Below are 19,370 nucleotides of genomic sequence, written 5' to 3' on the forward strand. Positions count from 1 at the left end.
ACATGGACATTGGGGAGGGTATGTGATTTGGTGAGTGCTGTGAAGTGTGTAAACCTGGTGATTCACAGACCTGTACCCCTGGGGATAAAAATATATGTTTATAAAAAATAAAAAATTAAAAAAAAAAATAAAAAAAATAAAAGGACTGACCTATAGGTGATCACTTTAAACACTGCCATAAGATAAAAGCTAGTTCATAACACAGAATGAATTATTACTTGTGCAAAAAACTAAAAGATGTTTCCTGGATATACGACAGAATTTTTACCTCTATATTTTGTGCTGACATGTTGAACTAGCAGTAACTCCTGGATTCATTACTCAGTTAGAGCTCCCTATGCATTTCCTGACCCTACCAGTGTTACTACAGGACAGTGACGTGCTTTTTGTCAAAGAACACCACCATGTCCTTCCCTGGATGTCCAGGCCAGCAAGTGTGATCCTCAGACAATCTTCATGAGTTGCATTATGTGAACTGATCACTCATATCTGCATGTGCCCCTCCTTCCTACCCATACACACCAACACACACCTATTCTAACCACCATGAATTAAACAGGAAATGTGACATGCTTTTAAAGTAGCCAGGTATAGTGTATATTTCCACTTTGTAACTCACCTTAAAATTAACAAACCAGAAGTACATTTATCATTCTATGCCATTCTGAAGTAGGTAACGTCAGGAGAGAACTGTGACATTTATTCACTGTCAATATTTTCAGGTACTGTCTAGCACTGAAGGGCAACCAGTATTTTTCAATCAAAGGAAAGACCCCGTGGCATAAGAGAAATGGTATTAGCTTTAAAGACAATATACACGTATCCAAGTCCTGGCTTCATCACTTACAATTTCTATGAACACGAACAAAGTAAATTTCTTTATTCACAGAGTTTTGGGGATACTGAAGGACAATAGTACAGAAGTATTTTTGGCTTGAATGAGTAGTGATAGGCAATTTCTTGCACATATTTCTCTATATTTAACATAGTTTCCATAAGGCAAGTATACTAACTCTTAGAGAGCTTACAAGTAAAACAAAGAATCATTTAATATTAAAGTGTATGCCAAATGCACAATGACGATGAGAGTAGTCATAAAGAATTTAATTCTTTATGATAATATTTCCACTGATAATATTTCAAATAGATCCACATAATTAACTCATACCTAATGTCATAAACAGATGATCAAATCATCTAACAAATATGTTTACCCAATAAAAATTATAATCAAATATATGTTTCATATATTTATAGGGAAAATAATCTGATATATAATTAAACAGTCTAGATATTTGGGTAGTATAATAACAAATATAAACTAATATTTATTGAAAATTTATTCTATATCACCCTGTCCTAAAAGTTAATATATTAATCCCTGAGGCAAGCTAGTACTATCCTCATTCCCATAGTACAGATGGGAAAAAACAAGTAAACGATCAACCAGTCAAATAAACAAACAAGCCCTGGAGCACATAAGTTGTTTCAGATGACTGGGCTAGCACTGGGAGATAGAATCATTCAGCCATTCCAAGTACCAGTGGGAGAATCTACAGAGAGGACATGGAGATCTTAACCATCACGTGGGTACCACAGAGATAGCCTCCAACTGTAAAATCTCAAATAAAGGGGCCCTGGGTGGCTCAGTTGTTAAGCGGTTGCCTTCAGCTCAAGTCATGATCCCAAGGTCCTAGGATTGAGCTCCACATTCCTGCTCAGCAGGAAGCCTGCTTCTCCTCCTGCTTCTGTTCCCTTTCTCACTGTGTCTCTCTCTGTCAAATAAATACATAAAATCTTTAAAAAAAAAAAAAAACTCAAATAAAAAGTCTTGGGTGTGTGTGGTTGTATGTATGTATATGTTAGGAGCTGGGTTTTGTGTGTGAATATATATGTTATATAAATAAATGAAATTAAGGGCTCATTCTTAATAAATACCAAAACCGTAAGATAAGGGTGGCTGAGATCACCAGTAACTGAATCTGAAAGAATGAAATTCATTTTACTTTTTTTACAGTGACTTAACAACATGAAAATGCAGTAAAAGTTATTTCAGACTATTTTCAGGTAAAGATGGTGATATTTAATCTGCCTGACTTGTCCCTTACCCCATCCCTATTTTCTGATTGAAAATGTGACAAAAATATAGAAACAAATGTCAAAGTTCAAAATCCATTGAACTAGCAATGTGTTCCTACGGCATCCAGTGTCTATGAATGGGTTATGAGGCAGAATCATCAGTCCCTCACATGATGAACACTGCCAATGATTTCTACCCACCTCAGCTGTCCACTTTCACTCAGCTTCATGTTAGAACTACTGCACACAAGAGATGTGGGGTGATCTGAGCTGTTTCAAGATCCTCTTTCTAATTAGTTATCTTTTCATCTATGACAACTCTAGGATTTTACTTCTCAGTAGTGCTACAGATAAAGCAGCCACATCAGACAGAAAAATGCATGTTCATACTGAAAGGTGAGCTAAATAATTAGAAAGGGCTAGAGAATGGAAGGGCATTGGGTGCTGTGAACTTGAAGAGTTTTTGCTCACCTTCTGATGACAGAATCCGCACAGCTTGCATTCACCTCAGCATAATCAGAGAACCAGACAGAAAGAAGAGAAACCTTCCTCAGCCTTGTAGATTCACTCTGTGCACATCAGTGGGCATCAGCATAACATCTGAGAAAAAACTCCAAAGGATGCAGGTGAAGAGTAAGAGAAAGGAGGAAAACACAAGAGGCACTGCTCCTGGGGAAGTGTAAGGCCTGGCTCGACCTCCTCTCATTAAAAGATAAGTGAAGAGAGGAAAAAATAGCATGGGGCCCATGAAAAAATTCTGAAAACAAAATAGGGAGATAATGTGTTGAAGGAGAGTGTGAAGAAGAAGAACACATTTTGGTTAAAGATTTAGCAACGAAAACAATACTTTAGGAAGAATGTGATCTATTTTTGCAATAAATGTAAAATGGCTCCTGGTAAATAGGCCATAACCTCTCTTAAAAATTCCCAGAAAAGCAAATAACAAAATATAATATTAAAAACTATAACTGGCAAGTTATAGTTAGACTTGTTATGGATAAAATCTGTAAGGATTTTATCTGTAAGGATTCTCCAGCTGCAGTCCAGAGTTTATTCCAGCTTTTCCTCATGATATGGAGACAGTCAAAACAACTTGTAAAAGACACAAAGGTGGTACTTGTTTAAAAGATGATAATAAGACCATAAGGACATGAAGTAATTAAAAAAATGAAACAGTAATGGGAAAGAGCTATGTAAGATCATCCTGTGAAATGGTATCCTGTGAACACTTTGAAATTTCATCCTCTGAACTTTGAAATTCTTCAAATTACTAATCTGTCCCATTCTCTAACTGTACTTTCCAAGACATGATGGTATCTGAATGCATGAGGAACTGGTCTTTTTTGTGGTAATTAAAAAGCAGTTTAGCAGATAGGAAACTAATAATTATAAACAATATGAATGTGCTAATTTTCTGAGAATAAACAGTTTGCAAAATATGTTTTTTAAGAGCATTTCGTCATGCTAAGATATTAATAAAACTTCCATCTCCTTTATTGTAATGTTATTTTTAATCAATATGAAATGGAGGGCATAAAGCATAGTGATTTTTCATAGGCAATTCATTAGTCAGAAAACCCCCTTTATGGGGGCACCTAGGTGGCTCACTAGGTTAAAGCCTCTGCCTTCGGCTTGGGCCATGATCCCGGGGCCCCGGGATTGAGCCCCACATTGGGCTCTCTGCTCTTCAGAGAGCCTGTTTCCTCCTCTCTCTCTTCTGCCTCTCTGCCTACTTATGATCTCTGTCTGTCAAATAAATATATAATCTTTTAAAAAAAAAAGAAAAAGAAAAGAAAACCCTCTTTATGAAATGCAACTTTAAAATAATCATCCCCAAAAGATATCTATCCAATAGTACATTTATATACCAAGTGACAGCTCAATTTCAACTTGATTTGTTGAGATATTCCTCTCAACTCTGAAAGAGACTTTGTCAAACACTTCTAAGAAGTTATAAGTAGGGCACAGTCCAATGTTTAAAGAGTTAAATAATAAAAAGAATTATTACAATTGGTGTTTTATAACTTTTATCTCTTTGTTCAGACTAGCAGACTTTCCTTCATTTTCTCCAAGTAAATGATTGTTTTGAAATTCCTTAAAGATATGTTCAGCCTCTGTGAGGAAGTTGAGAGGCAACATGGGAGGTGTGGGGGGTAAGAAAGGAATAAATGAAACAAGAAGTGATCAGGAGGGAGACAAACCATAAGAGACCCTTAATCTCACAAAACAAACAGGGCTGCCAGGGGGGAGGGGTGTAGAGAGAAGGTAGTTGGGTTATGGACACTGGGGGAGGTATGTGCTATGGTGGGTGCTGTGAAGTATGTAAACCTGGCAATTCACAGACCTGTACCCCTGGGGCTAATAATATATTATATGTTAATAAAAAATTTAAAAATTATAATAAAAAATATGTTCAGCCTCTATATAACTATATACCGGTAACTAACAAACTATGTGCACCTGGAACTCCTCCAGGAGCAGGGACTGCTGAGAATCACCTTTTGAAACCCCAGTGGTCCTCTAAATCCATCTGGCCCCACACTGTTGTTATCCTTGCTGAAAATATCTTTAATATTCTTGCCATCCTAAATGTATGAGCCCATCAAATGATTGCCACTCCTTGGGATGACATCTAAATCCTTCAGCATTATGGACTGGCTCATGTGAAGTTATCCCAGATAGCTCTTTTTTATCATACTCAAGGCACCGGCCACCCCAAACTGTACTTATTTATTATATTCTGCTTTCTCTTGCTTCCCAGCCTTCACATGTGTTTTTCTAGCAGAACAAACAGTCTTAACTAACAACCTCTTTTTTCCTGGTTAAACTCTATTTTCTCTGTAGGTCTCACTTTAAATGTTACATTTCCTAGGAAATCACTAAGAAACTCCATAGTCTGAGCTTGGTACCTCTCCTATGGGTTTCTGTATTCTTCTCCCAGAACATCACTTACTACACTATATGGCACAGCACATTTCTATCTCCCCGTTAGATTTTAAATGCATCTCACATGGTACCATGTGGCCATTATCTGAGGTCTAGGCATCTAGTAAGCACACATATCATAGAAAGAAAGAAAAGGAAAGGGAAAGAGGGAGAAAGAAGGCAAAAGAAAAACCACAGTTTAAAAATCTGGGTGTTTCCTGTTTCAAAGACTATGTACTAAGAACTTAAAAAAAAATTTGGCTTTATTTTCAAAGCACTGAAACAAATTGAATTGTATTTCATCTCTTCTATGAGGTTGTTCTAAAACAGGCAATAAAAACAAAAATTTTGTTCACATAAGAACTTACCCATTTCTGTGAGTTAGCCACCAAAATAGCAAATATTATGGTTATTTTTTATATTATGATTATTTTCTATGAACTTTAATTTATAAGTATCCACCCAGATTTCTGTGTCCTTCAAATTAAAGCTGGCTATCTGATTTTCCACTAATTTGTTTATTCAATAAATATTTCTTAAGTGCTTATTGTATGTTAGATACCATACTACCTTTTGTAGCAAACAGCAAGTCATTTGCTTCTCAAAATAATCGCATGGGGCACATACTACTATCACAGTTTTGACATATGAGTAAACCATGACATGAGTAAACAGCAATTACCTAATTGTCACTCCCAGACAGCTTGACAGCACAACCAGTGCTTGTAATCTCCAACACTGTTTTAATGCAGATATCTGTTTTATCAGAATCTTAAATAAGTTTCGGTGATTCACAAGCTTCTTTCTCTTCTTTTTTCTGTCTCTTTTCCTCTCCCTCCATCCCTGGCCCATTCTCTTTCTCTATCTTCACAGTGCGTCATGTGTACCAAAGTCTTTGCCAGATACAGCAATATGTGAAACATGAAAATTGTCCTCACTACAATTCATAAGTTCTGTAAGAAAGGGATTCAATTAGAAAACAAAGCCTCTAAATCCAATATATTTATTCAGTCCCTACTATGATCCCTACGTATTTATTTCAGGTGCCAAAACTGAACTATAATAAAAGACAGGGTATGGTAGTTGTCTGAAAGATGCAAAAACAAATGCAAACAGGAGGAACTCCTGGGATTTGCTGAAACAAACTTGAGGTGGTCTCTGGCATCCATCCACATATGGCTTACTTTCTCAGCTAACCCACATCCCATGAAACCATACACTACTTTGAATAGTCTCCCATCTCACATCGGAATTATGGCAGGTGCACAGGCAGCCTCTGTCCCTCACATTTAAACAACTCTTTCTGCCACTGCTAACCGGTCACATAGTCATGTCCCAGGGATCTTATCTCAGAGGTCAGGAGTTCCCACAAGAGAGAGAACAGGGCCTCTGTTCTCTCAGATCCCACATTTATAGTGGGTTACCTACTAGGAGAACCCTTGTGGTTGGTGTGATCTGTGAGGAGCAAAGCAGCAAAATGATCACATCCCGCTCACTTGGTTTACTCTCCCATTTCTCCCAATACACAGCAACACAGTTCTGATGTATGTGGTAGTGCGAGGGGAAGTTAAGAAAGAAGAGCATCAAAAATAACTAGTTCTCTGGCTATCAATAAAAGCTTTGGACCCTTTAATTAATTACTTATTAATTTTAAAAATGGATAGATAGATAAAAACAGAAACAGACCCATAAATACACAAAACAAACTGATGGTTGTCAGAGGGGAGAGATGGGGGAGAAGCAAAATAGGTCAAGAAGAGTGGGAGATCCAGGTTTCCAGTTAGAGAATGAGTACATCATGGGACTAAAAGGCACAGCATAAGGAATATAGTCAATGATACTGTAATAATGAGGAAAGGGGGACAGATGGTAGTTACATCTGTGATGAACATATCATAACATATAAACCTGTCAAATCACTAAGTTGTACACCTGAAACTAATGTAATATTGTGTGTCAACTACACTCAAATAAAATACTTCTAATTTGGGCCTTGTAACTAATGCCCAAGCTCTTCATGTTAGAAATGAAAGATTTTGCTGTTTTCTTCCAACATTGATCTGATAACTGTGCCCTAAAATAAATGATGGTGTGAGTTTGGATGGTTGACACGTGTGAAGGAAAGAGGAGAAAATGCCAATTAATATCTCAAATGATGACGGCACTATATCTCTTCAATGTGAAACATTGAAGAAACATAAAGCTCCCAAAATAAATATTTACCTGCAGCCCCACTGCCGATTATCTAGTATGCTATCTGAATAAGTACACTGAATTAATCATTATCAGCTCAGACTATTTTGGGCTTTGGTGTTAAAACATATCTGAACTTCTGGGCGCCTGGGTGGCTCAGTGGGTTAAGCCGCTGCCTTTGGCTCAGGTCATGATCTCAGGGTCCTGGGATCGAGTCCCACATCGGGCTCTCTGCTCAGCAGGGAGCCTGCTTCCCTCTCTCTCTCTCTGCCTGCCTCTCTCTCCGTCTACTTATGATCTCTCTCTGTCAAATAAATAAATAAAATCTTAAAAAAAAAAAAAAAAACATATCTGAACTTCTAAGCAAAATACCATAGTTAAGCCCAACTTTTCTAAAAGTTTCTTGAAGAAAAATTACATAATGAGAAATTATCCTTGAGTTTTGATTCATCAGCTTTGGGGGAACTGAAACAAAAGGAATCACCCACTGTGACACAGAGAGTCAGGAAGAAATAGAACCATGAGGGGCCAACTCCCGGTGTGTGCACTGGGCTGTTTCAGACAAGACCTAACTTAGTCAAATGTGGTCTAAAGACCAGACAACGTATGCAGTATCCCTCCGACCCAAATTTAATCCCAGTGCCTATAATCAGGACACCAGCAAATGGACTTCTAAAATCCATTTTGAAAGAAATATGTAGTCCTGACATTATCCTTCCTTGAAGCCAGGGATAAGGAATAAGAAAATGGGAACAGAGAGCTTTGACACTTAAAAAAAAAAAAAAAAAAAAAAAAATTCTTCTCTTTGTCTGCTTTCCCATTAAAGAATACTCTTTTCTTTAAGACCCTGATGTTAAGTCTCCCATCTCCATTTGCCCTGCCAATGATTAAGGGAGTGTGGGTGTTCACCCAGGGACATATCCATCAGTGCACAAGTCAAAGTGATTGAAAAATATGTACTAAAATAAAAACACCAATAACAGTTGTACTACCTCAAAGAAAAATCGACTACTAACATCATTTATGGAGCAGATCAGCATTTGAGAGGCTATGCGCTTACTTTACCACATAAACAAATAAAAGAAAAATGAAAACAAAGCACAGTACAGAATAATATATACTAAATTTCTAATTGCTTTCCTGTCGCCTATTTGTTTATAATGTGCTGAGTTCATTGACAGGATAATAACCGAAGAGCATGACAAATGTTTAAAATGCATACGACGACGTCAGATCCACTGCCAACATAAAGTAATCACTTCATGAGTCAGCCACCGTTTTCCCGTTTTAATTGACGCAATAGATTTGCAATTATGGGCTTCTCTTCCGAGTTTGCCTTTTGTTTTTATTAAAGAAGAAATATCCACCAAAATTTTTTTGCATTAAGTAGGTATCACTTTCTAAATCAGTTCTTCAATGTGAGTGTTTGTTCTGATAAACCTAAACCACTCTGACATGTTTTCTGTCTTAGAGAATGTTATTTTGCCTGTAGCACAAGGCAGCTGCTGCATGCTGTGCATCTCGGAAATGTAGCTCAAACAGGAAGAGCCAAGGAGAGAGAAAGTGGGGTAGCATGGTCCTCCACCCAATCTACTCTCTACACCACTCAACCCTGGGGCTGACTTTTCTATGCTAATGCTTGAAGTCATAGAAAATTCTTTCTCAACTGCCATTCAAACTGCAGAATAGCTGCGGCAGCATCTCCATGGTTCTCTGAAGATGTATTCGATCTCAGAGACCCTTGGTAACAGCTCTTCTCCCCTCCAAATTTCCACAGAAACTATTGATATACAGTATCAAAAAGGCAGACTGTTTTTGCCTTCTTCACTTACAGGAGGATATTAAGGTCTACTCTTCTTCTTTTGATTATGGTGGAAAGGAAGAACTGTTATAGAAACATCAAAAATATACTAAACAAGCTTCCAAGCCAATAGAGCAGATTGAATACACATTTTTAACAAGTAACTTCACTGCACTGAAATAAAATCCAGAACTTTAATACATAATAAAATTAAGTTGAATGGAAAATAAGTATACACTAAAGAAAAAATGAAAGGAGAAAATGAAGCAAATCAACAACTACAGATGGAAAAATAATAACTAAAAAATAACCAAAGAAGTACACACATTAAAAAAGTCATTGCCCAGTGTTGAAGCAAATTCTTACATGGATGAAATCTGGAAAAAAGGAAAAGGGAAACATTTAAAGCACTATCTCTCAACTGTAAGCTAATCAAAGAGGAAGTTATAAAGGAACTCAAAATCAGAAACAAGAGAGACCCTTTCTTAAAATCTGAAGCACCAAGTCTTATACATGCAGAGGGAATGCAGAACTCATGAGTGGTCCTCCATAGGACACTAGAAGTGATCAACTCTTTCAATTTTAGATCACTTTTAAGGTGCTGGGAAATAAACAGAAATTGAAACTTGAAAAGGAGACAATGGCCCTAGTGGTAACCCATACTTGAGTCCATAAATATTCTTCAGTGCCAAAGGTAGACTAGGGAACTGTCGACTTTTGGGTAAAGTCCCTCACCTTGGAAGACTGAAGTCAAGACTGAGCAAGTAAGACAAGAGAAAGAACTGAAGGACTAAAATACAACAGTAAAGGGAGAAAGAGAGTAATGTGTGAATGAAAAAGTCTTCTGGTATGCTGTCCAACCTCTAAGAGACCTTCTATGTGCAAGACACCCCCATATCAGGTTAGTCAGCAAAGTCTTTAACTCTAATACAGTTCCTGGGAACAAAATCATTAGTTCAAGGGGGTACACACAATGCCCAATTTATAAATCCTGATTCCTTCCTCACCCCACCACAAAAATCCATACATTTATTTCTGATACCTGATAGTAAGGAATTTAGCAAGCATTCTTAGAGAAGATGGTAGCTGAGTTCCTTCATTCATACAAATTTAACTTTCTCTAACTGTACATAGATAGGCATATACAAGCACACAATTTTTGTATTTGTTTAGAGGCCAGTGGGCTTTTTAGACAGAATGAGTGTCTTGAGCAAAGGCATAAAGGCAAGATGACATGGCAGATTAACATAATTTCTCACTGAAGTTTACAAGAGACTGACAGTAGAGGACACCAGGAAATTGGGTAATGTTAAACAAAGGATTTTATGTTTTATGATAAGGATTTCACATTTTAGCTTACAGGAAAATAAATTTTTAAAAACTTAGTAAAATTCTAGTTGTCTCAGTCTTTTAAAATCATATTTTCTCATGAAAATATGAATATATCGTATCTACCTTAATACTGTTTTATTTATTTTAATAAATTGATCAGTGAGTGACTCAGTAAAGAAATCAATACTAAATTAACTTTCCAAAAAGAATACAATTTTTCCCCACATGAACATACACACAAATGCAATAGGAAGTCACTTATTTTCCCCAAGTAAGTTTTAGAAAACTGATGGACAATAAACAGAGGATAACTCTGGAGACAGGCAAGAAAAAAACTGCACCACATTTGTTGGTTAGAAAAAAAAAAAAAAAACCGAAACTAACTCTAGCTACATTTTTTTAAAATATTTTATTTTATTTTTTATTAATTTATTTATTTTCAGCTTAACAGTATTCATTGTTTTTGTACCACACCCAGTGCTCCATGCAATCAGTGCCCTCCCTAATACCCACCACCTGGTACCCCAACCTCCCACCCCCCCATCACTTCAAACCCCTCAGATTTCTAACTACATTTTTAACACACTCCTAGATATACTCTAGCAATGATGAAAGCCGACCAGCAACCACGTCATCTATTATATCAAAAAAAAAAAAAAAACTATTAGAAAAATGTTATTTGAACTTATTCTCTTTGTCCCAGATAAACTCTATTTTATAATGCCTGCATTTTTAGTTCAAACTATTCGTTTTTGTATTAATAATAACTATAGTTAACATTTATTGAGTGCTCGTAATTTGCCAGGCATTATTTTCAGCACTTTTCAAGGGCTCATTTATTTAATACAATACTCTCACGAGGTGAATATAGTTACTTCCTCCATTTTACAAATAAAGACACTGAGTCAAAGAAGTTAAGAAATTTGTGCAAGGTCATACAGCTAATTAGTAGCAAAGCTAGACTTCCAATAATATTTGGCTCACTACCCATGCCCCTTACTACTATACTATAAGACTTCTAAATAGTCTATCCTCATAAGTTATTAATATTTTGCAAATAATTGATTTCCAATTATTCCTCTTAGATTCATATTGTCTTCCCTCCTAGTGTACATATCCTAAAGGAATTATTTCAGAGGTTCTATGCATAATAAATTGTCAGAGTCCATCCATATATAAACTTTCATATGTGAAAATTCTTCCGACACAGTAGATATAATTTGATTAAGTATAGTATCCGAAGTTTCAAAGAGTCAGAAATTTCACGTAACTTTCTATTACCTCTTTCAAGATGGTCTTGTCAAAAATATTAGAGGTTAGAGGTTATGGTGATTCTTGTTTTTGTGTGTGTGAAGGATCTGATATTTCTTCTAAAGAATGCTTTTGGGTTTTCTCTGTATTTTTAGTATCTTGAAGTTTCACTATGTCATTGTATGTGCATCTGCATGTGCACACACATATGAGTTTTATCCTCATATTCTTTTTCAGTTCCATAAAATGGATTTTAAGAATTCTATACCTATTCTTTAGGCCTCTTTGCTCTGACTTGAAACATACTTTCCGCATTCTGGAAATGATCTTCGGTTTAATCATGCCAGTCTTATTCATTCCTCCTCTTATTCCTATTTGTTTTATGGCTCACATTTTGAGCTCTTTCATTTGCTTGTTTCATCTCATTAACCAAGTGTTTCATTTACATTATCTGTGTTGCTTTAGTTTTTGCTCCTATAATACAATCTCACGTGCATTATGGTACACAGAGACAACATTTATTTTAATTTTGTGTGTATGTGTTCCGTTAACTATGGTTCTCTCTCCTTTCAGTTCAGTGTTCAGTTTTCCATGCTTTTGTGGTACTAATTTTCTGCAAATATTTACTGATTCTGTGTTGTGTGTATTCACCTTTGTATTTATTATTTGATGGATGCTTACTGCACCTGCTGGGTCTGAGGTTCACATTGCTCTAAGGTATCTTCAGTTACCATTAGTTCTGCCCTATCTTTGTGCCTAAATTTTCAAAGTCACTATGCACTCCTAGAGGCAGAAAATAGTTTTCTCTGCCTGGTCCAAGATATGGAGAAGGGAATGGAGGATGCCACTGAGCCAGTTGATTCTCTTAAGGTACTCCCATCCCACCACTTTGCTGGTGGTTTTGGGAAGAGTTAGGTGTCCTGGAGGTGCCCATCTCATTGCTGAGGATTGAGCAATAAGAGTTAGCAATGGCACTATTCCACATTTTGGCCTGTGGTTTCCTTCTTGATCCAATTTCTACCTCCTTTCCATCTTTCAAGAATGTCTTAGATCTTAGATATTAAAAAATAACCTAATATTGAACCTAAAATATCCTAATTCTCTATTCTTTTAGAGATATTTAAAGATTGGTAATATTTGACTATAATTTAGTGTTATCATAAAAATATCTGTTTAATAGTTTGTTACTTGCTATCATTTTAATGCAAAAGAAATGAAGCAGAAAACATGTTTTGATAGTTATCAAGGATTCAACTCTGTACTTGGAGAATGCAAACCTATAATTATACATGATTTTTTATTCTATTTCTTCCAATAAAATGCAATAAATCCTAAGAGGATGCTAGGACCTGTAGCTGCTCTACATCCAACAGTGACAATGTTGCTCAAAGATTAATAATATTTTATGGATTATTATTCTTCAAAAACCATGTGCCATGTTACTGCCTTCTTTTTTACCTGAGGAAACCACAAGAGCCATATGGCAGCAATATTTTCTAGACAACAATAAAGTTAATTATTCATTAACAGTTAGAGTCAGTATAAAGTCACCTGGAGAATTTATCCAAGCCCTTTGGCAAAACTGTTGCAAGAAATATCATGAGCATTTATTTTTTTGGACTCTTTGACTCTGATCAAGAATAATCCTGACAAGATAATTCATTAAATTACCAAAATTGAAAATGTAATTATCATTGGAATGAATATTACCTAATTATTATAGCTGAAAATAATAAATCATATATAAATATACACATCTAAACTTCTAATACAAAAGAAAAAAGAAAAAGAAATCAATGAAAACACTTAAAATAAAAAGAAGACTAGGGACACCTGGATGGTTCAGTCAGTTAAGTGACTACCTTGGGCTCAGGTCATGATCCCAGGGTCCTGGGATCAAGTCCCACACTGGGCTCCTTGCTCATCAGGGAGCCTGCTTCTCCTTCTGCCTGCCACTCCCCCTGCTTATGCTCTCTTGCTTTCTCTCTGGCAAATAAGTAAATAAAATCTTTTTATTTTTAATAATAAAATAATAATAATAATAAAAGAAGAAGAAGAAGACCAGAACCACACTATTAAGCAAGGAGAGCTCTTGAAAAGAATAAAACAGTCTCCAACTTCACAAAGACCAAAATGACTGTGAGCTGCTGGCTGGGTTCTCAAAGTCCAAAATGATCTTCACAAGTATGAAGAAAGAGTTCAATTATCACAATTACTAAAGGGAATATTTTGCATGTATCTATACTGAAGTTATAACTGATGTCTGCAGGATAGATGCAGTCAAATATTTCAGTCAAATATTATCATTTCAGTCAAATATTCCTCTGTATCTTGAACATAAATGACAGGTCCTATTGTCACCCTCCACTCTAAATTCTGAATATTATCATGTGGCATTAGAAATTATCCACCCGCAGGCACCTGGGTGGCTCAGTTGGTTAAGCAACTGCCTTCAGGTCAGATCATGATCCTGGAGTCCCAGGATTGAGTCCCACATGGGGGGTGGGGGGTGGGGGGAGGCAGTCCCTGCTCAGAGGGGAGTCTGTTTTTCCCTCTGACCTCTCCCCTCTCATGCTTTCTCTCATCCTCTCTCAAATAAATAAAATCTTAAAAAGAAAAAAGAAATTATCTACCCACACCTATATCTACATGCACAGAGAGTAAGAGAGAGAGACAGAGAGAAAGAGAAAACTTTGCTTTTTGTGGTTGGTATATAATTGTTAATACATATAATATACTTCAAACAGATGATTATAAGTCATCAATCACACTGATTTTTTATAAACACTATTTATATTCAGTTTTAATATTGATCCTACAGCAGGAAACTATATGAAAGGGAAAACAAATTGTCAGTAAAATAATTCTATTTCAGGCTTTTATAAAAATTCAAGGACCTCTATCTATGCCAATATTCTGGTTGTGACATTATACTATACTTTGGGAAAATGTTACTACTGGGGGAAACCGGGCAAAGTAGACAAGGGAACTCTCTCCATATTATTTCTTAAACCATATATGAATCTGCAGTTATCTCAATTAAACAACTGAAATCTGTTTAATTAAAAAACTAAATTAAAAACAACTCAAGGGATAATCTGGAATAAAATGAACTCTGAGGCACAAAGAACTGCACTCATTGTTTATTTTATACCCTGCATCTTTGTCATATTTCAAGCCCTTTTAGTCCCTCTTCCCCTTCCTACCCACCTACCAAAAGCAAAATAAAATTTATTATAAAACATTTTCTCACAGAAATTACTCAGGAAAATCCATTAATCAGCCCTAACCCCCAAAGATACTCAGAAAAATTAGCTACCTACAGACAGAATTTTCTCATAAGTTCTCTTCTCTATATCTCATATTGAATACATGATTACAGTAATAAATCACCTTTTATTGATCAATAACCAATTTCTGACAGTCAAAATCTGTCAAATAATGAGGCACCTGGGTGGCTCATCAGTTTAGTGTCTGCCTTCAATTCAAGTCATGATCATGGGGTCCTGGGATCAGAGCTCCACAAAGAGCTATCCCAGCTTAGTGGGAAAACAGGGAGACTGCTTCTTCCTCTCTCTCTGCCCCTTCTCCCCACACGCTGTCTGCTCTCTCTCTCTCTCTCTCTCTCGCTCTCTCTCTCTCATAAATAAATAAATAAAACCTTTTTAAAAATTGCCAAATAAGTTACAGATAGGGAATTTTGGTATTTCTTATATCAAATTAGAGATTAAAATTTAAAGACTCTACTATTCTTAATTTGATTCAAATTGAACGATTAAAGGAAAATTCAAAACTTCTTATTTGACTTGGGTTCTATATTTTTGCTTTTAAAAAATTCTATTACTAGCAGATCTTCATTTCATTTGATTGGACATTTTACTGTCAAGAATAGGTATCAACTTCCCAAACTGGGTATAAACAGTTGAGTTATCTTGTAATTCATATTTGTTTGCATTTATTATTTCAGGTGCAAATCACAGCAGAAAATCAAGTTATTTCACACATCATGTCATCTCACCAAAAATAACCATGCATGTTTTTGAGAGGTGTATCGTTCTATTTTATATAATAAAATATGAAGAATATATATTTTCTCTTAGGTTTAAACTTTTTGCTCATTTGATTATTAAAATTAACTGGATATAGCTCATTCAATGCTCTATCTCCTTCTGTAAAAGTTCAAACACAAAATCACAAGATATATCATTACAAAGACTACTAGCAGAATTTAATGTGACATACAAAACATTACATCATTTTCCTTTTACCCTTTTAAAGAGAACATGTTGGTTTGAGCTAATTTTAGATTTCAGATGAAATGTAATCACACTATTTCACCCTCACCTAAGGGAAGTAAAAAATTAAACATTATGCATTAGGCTGTAACCTTACAATTACAGAATGATCTCTCTTCTTTAATTCAGTAGCAATATAACAGTTACATCACTTCAGAAGAGATTACAATTTCAAGACAAGATCCACAGAGAACTTTAATTTTCTTGATCCATTCTCTGATAGTTTTCACCAGATGACTGTCAATTCCTTAGACAATGTAGGAGAGTTACATTCACTAGATATCTTTAGTCTTGAAAAGCAAAGGACAACTTGAAAAATCATTTAGTAGCCTAACCAAGCTTTTCATATTTAAGTTAAAAATGCAAGATGCATGGCTGGCTCAGTCAACAGAGTACATGACTCTTGATCTTGAAATTGTGAGTTCAAGCCCCACATTGGGTGTGGAGACTACTTAAAAAAAATTTTTTTTTAACTTTTAAAAAACGTGATTTTTTTAAAAACCTGCGTTTATTAAAGTGTGTGTGTGTGTGCACGCGCGCACGTGCATGTGTAAATCAAGTATGTTTCAGATGCTGTTCTGAAAAAATTGTGAAAATAGTAATAAAAAAACAAAACTCAAAGATTTCTATTCTACTGCAGAACTATTAGGACATGGTAATTGAATGCAGGAAGTGTGACAACCAGAGAATTTATTTGTAGATACAGGCTTATAATGAAGGGAGATAGTATCTAGCCCAGTGCTAGGAGCTAAGAAAAGCCCCTTAAAGAAAGCAAGATTCAAGCAATAATAGAGATTCTGTGATTTCTGCTAGGTGTTTGTATTTTAGCTTGAGGACTAATAGTATCCCCTGACTAAACTTAAGTGAGACAATGTTAAAAATAAGATTTATATTATTTTAAAAACCCCTCTGGTTGAAGTATAAACAATGGACCAGAGACAGGGCAGTTTACAAGATATACAAGGCATGTGTAGAGTGTTTATAAAACTACCAACCAATGACTCAGTCTTGCAGCATTGCTAGGTCAGACATATCACAGTCTGGATTTGGATCCAGGGAATGAAGATATTTTCCTTATTAGAGAAACTCAAAATAGCTAAGAACCAACCTAGTTAATAAAAGAGTGGAATTTTGATTTACAATTTTCTTCATTCTTTGTGACAAAACATCCTCACTTAACTACACAGAATTCTGAGAGATAAAAGGTAAAGCTTATTTGTATCCTCTTGGTTTAATATTAGATAATGCAGTCAAATGCTCACCAGGATTCTGAAATTTTGACCAGATTTACTTGCTGTAGTTCAAGCTTGGGAGGGTTCTTATGATAGTCTCATACTTTTAAATCATTCTCCTGACTCAGTTAAATTACATGATAATTTCTTTCTTACTGTGTTAATTTTAACTGTCTTTAAAATAGAAGACTCAACAAAATTTCTTTGGGCTTTCTTTTAACATCTTTAGCTCATTTCCTTCTGTTTGGAAAAGAACTGTGGGTGGGTTAAACATTTTTATTAAATCTTTTCTCACAATTTTAATGTTGTGAACCTTGCTTTAGGTTAATAACCCCTTTAGTTTTGGAATCTATATTAATCAGATCTGTTAAGGGTTAAAAAAAAAAAAATCCAATTTGAATTACCTTAAAGAAAAGGAGAACATATCAACTCAGGAAACCAAACCACTGAAAGATGTTACCAAGTGACAAGAGCAAGAAGAACAATTAATTCAAATGTCAACAGGAATCACTACATATTTCATTCAATTTCCTCTGAATGCTTGCTGAAGCCTTTCAGACTAGCTTCTTCTGTAGGAGTGGAAACTTGAGTGTCATGCTATAATCCTGATTCTCATGTTTCAAAATTTGGCAACCAACTTAGGTCAAAGACTCCTCAGATTCCTACTAAAAATAAATAAATAACTACTGAGATTGCCTCAGCTTCAGACAGTGGCTCACCCCAAGACCAGAGAAATACAGTCATTGTTGTTGGGTCATATGGTGCCAAGTCATCATAGAATCATAGAGTTGGAGGAGAAGAAAGAAGAGCTCTTTGAAGGGAAATCTTAAGAAATGGTATTGGTTGCATTGGTCAGCCCAAGATCATGCTAAGATAAAAAATTTAAAAGCTTGGAAATTTATTTTAAAAAATCAATGGAGAACCAAGTTTTATAATATCTTATGGTATATATGTATTTTTTTAAATTGGTTTAGTTTTTAAATTCTATCAGTCCAGAAAAATTTGGCCTTTTCTCAAAGGGAAACAAATGGAGCTGCTCTTCAGAACAGACATTCTAACTTGATCCCACCATTTGGGGGGATAGGGAGCAACTAGGTTTATTTGCCTTTCAGGGTTTCTCCTTAATGTATTTTCATCTGAGAATTTCTTTTGAGAGACCTCTTTATAATCTTAACAGCACCTGAGCTATAAGAATGCCATTTAAAAAATAATGGAATAATACATGGTTGATTACTCAGTATACCTACAGACTATGTACAAACTGCATCTACAAACAAGAATTTAAAACCAGACTAGTTGAGTATTGAAGTAACCTGCTAGCTAAGGGACATGTTTTATGTTCTGCTTGCAAGACAAATGGCAATGCTTTTGTATATTGGAGGAGGTTGCTAATTTGTGCTAAAAGCCACTTCTGATTGAGAGGGGTGGATAGAACTTGAGCTTATTTTTTTTCTTGTGAAGCCTCTTTCTAGGAATTTTTCTTGTCCTGTTTCTTTTCTTTTTTTTTTTTTTTTAAAGATTTTATTTATTTATTTGACAGAGAGAGATAACAAGTAGGCAGAGAGGCAGGCAGAGAGAGAGGAGGAAGCAGGCTCCCTGCTGAGCAGAGAGCCCGAAGCGGGACTCGATCCCAGGACCCTGAGATCATGGCCTGAGCCGAAGGCAGTGAAGCAGCTTAACCCACTGAGCCACCCAGGGGCCCCGATCTTCTTTTTTTTTTTTTTAAATACATTTTTGAATGTATATTGTCATTAACAACAGAAAATACATGTGGTGTTTACTAAACTTGTTCTACATTAAAATTTCCTTTCTATTAAAAATAAATAAACCCATTAACAAGTTTTGAAAGTCTTACAAAATAAGGGATGCCTGGGTGGCTCAGTGGGTTAAACCACTGCCTTCAGCTCAGGTCATGATCTCAGGGTCCTGGGATTGAGCCCCTCATTGGGCTCTCTGCTCAGCAGGGAGCCTGCTTCCTCCTCTCTCTCTGCTTCCTTCTCTGCCTACTTGTGATCTGTGTCTATCAAATAAATAAATAAAATCTTAAAAAAGAAAAAAGAAAATCTTACAAAATAAAAAATTTTTAAAAAAGGAAAATATTCACAAGGCAGTCGGATAAAGGAATGTGAAACCATGGCTCTTGGTGAAGTATATTACTTGAAATAGTGTATCTGAGTAAATAATATTCACTTTTAGTTATCAAATTTCAAACCCAACATTAGAAAAGTAACAGTCACTTTCTATAATCATCCTTGTCTAGAC

Source organism: Mustela nigripes, chromosome 5 (assembly GCF_022355385.1).
Source record: "Mustela nigripes isolate SB6536 chromosome 5, MUSNIG.SB6536, whole genome shotgun sequence".
NCBI lineage: Eukaryota > Metazoa > Chordata > Mammalia > Carnivora > Mustelidae > Mustela > Mustela nigripes.